Source organism: Macaca mulatta, chromosome 1 (genome assembly GCF_049350105.2).
Source record: "Macaca mulatta isolate MMU2019108-1 chromosome 1, T2T-MMU8v2.0, whole genome shotgun sequence".
NCBI lineage: Eukaryota > Metazoa > Chordata > Mammalia > Primates > Cercopithecidae > Macaca > Macaca mulatta.
Window position 1 is genome coordinate 65176467 of NC_133406.1, and position 1965 is coordinate 65178431.

The 1965-nt window shown below is 45.0% G+C and overlaps 1 pseudogene; it reads left to right on the top strand.

Annotated features, from left to right (window-relative positions):
- The first annotated feature begins 900 nt into the window (after nt 1-900).
- On the top strand, nt 901-1573 carry LOC718160 (cytochrome b5 pseudogene; annotated as a pseudogene).
- The last annotated feature ends 392 nt before the right edge of the window (nt 1574-1965 follow it).

Consider the following 1965-nt stretch of genomic DNA (forward strand, 5'->3'; position numbering starts at 1 on the left):
ACCATCAGATCTCCTGAGACTCACTATCATGAGAACAGCATGGGAGAAACCACCCCCATGATCCAATTACTTCCACCTGGTCCCACCCTTAACACATGTGGATTATGGGGATTACAATTCAAGATGAAATTTTGGGTGGTGACACAACCAAACCATATCACATATTCAAAAACTGAACTAACCACCAGCAGATTTACCTCACAAGATAATATTAATAGTAGTTAAAGAAAGTTTTTTAAGGAAGAAGGAAAATGCCAGATGGAAATATTGTCCTATCTAAAGGAATGAAAAGCACCAGAAATGGTAACTACGTAAACATATAAGGCTTTTTTTCTTATTATTCAAACACTAAGGGATATTGGAATTCTGAAATGAAATACGTTCAAGCTATGCACCTGCTACCTAATTTTGCCTCATGAAATCCAAAGGCTACAACCTTCCCAAGAGTTTGAGGAATACATTGAGAGGAATTCCAGCATTCTTTAAGTCCCCTGTACTAGATTTCCTTTGCAGGCCAGAAATTACAGTGGGAAATTCTGTCATTGAAAGGCCTCTTTGGCTGGGTGAGGTGGTTCACACCTGTAATCTCAGCACTTTGGGAGGCCGAGGTGGACTGATTGCTTGAGCCCAAGAATTCCAGACTGGCCTGGGCAACATGCCAAAACCTGTCTCTACAAAAAGTACAAAAAAAAAAAAAAAAAAAAAGTCAGTCATAGTGGCACTCCCCTGTGGTCCCGGCTACTCACGGGTCTGACGCAGGAGAATCACCTGAACCCAAGAGGTCTAGGCTACAGTGAGCCATGATCATGCCTCTGCACTCCAGCCTCAGTGAAAGCACAAGACCCTGTCTCAAAAAAAAAGAAAAAAAAAGAAGACCCAGCCCCCAGTGCTGTGTCCGGCATGGGGAATGTCCTGGGTGGGGCTGGCGGAGTGGCGCGCTCTCCTCCACCTGACGTGGCTGTGTGTGCTGGGCCTGGCTTGTGGCAAACCGAGGTGGCAGAGCAGTTGGAGGAGGCTGTGAAGTACTACACCCTAAAGGAGATTCAGAAGCACAACCATAGCAACAGCACCTGGCTGATCCTGCACCACAAGGTGTACGATTTGACCAAATTCCTGGAAGAGCATCCTGGTGGGGAAGAAGTCTTAAGGTAATAAGCTGGAGGTGACACTACTGAGAACTTTGAGGATGTCGGGCACTCTACAGATGCCAGGGAAATGTCCAAAACATACATCATTGGGGAGCTCCATCCAGATGACAGACCAAAGTTAAACAAGCCTCCGGAAACTCTTATCACTACTGTTGATTCTAGTTCCAGTTGGTGGACCAACTGGGTGATCCCTGCCATCTCTGCAGTGGCCGTCGCCTTCATGTATCACCTATACATGGCAGAAGACTGAACACCTCCTCAGAAGCCAGCACAGGAAAAGCCTGCTTTGGACACAGGAGAAAAAAAGCCAATGCTAACCACTTCAACTGACGGAAACCTTCACTTGAAAACAATGATTTTAATATATCTCTTTCTCTTTCTTCTGACATTAGAAACAAAACAAAAAGAACTGTACTTTCTGCGCTCACATTTTTCGAGTGTGCCTTTTTATTCATCTACTTTATTTTGATGTTTCCTTAATATGTAATTTACTTATTGTAAGCATGATCTTTTAAAAATATATCTGGCTTTTAAAGTAAAAAAAAAAAAAAAAAAAGGGAAGGGGAGGGGAGGGGAAGGGAGGGGAAGGGAGGGGAAGAGAGGGGAAGGGAGGGGAAAGAAGGGGAAGGGAGGGGAGCGGAGAGGAGAGGACGGGAGGGGAGCGGAGGGGAGGGGAAGGCCTCTTTGAATCCAGTGGAGATAATTTGATCCTGAAGGGATAAAGACCAAGTGGTAGCACTTACTCAACAGACCAGATGGAGGAGGTTATTGTAATTAACACCCAGTCAAAAGGGCAGTACTCAGAGTGGTTGATCCA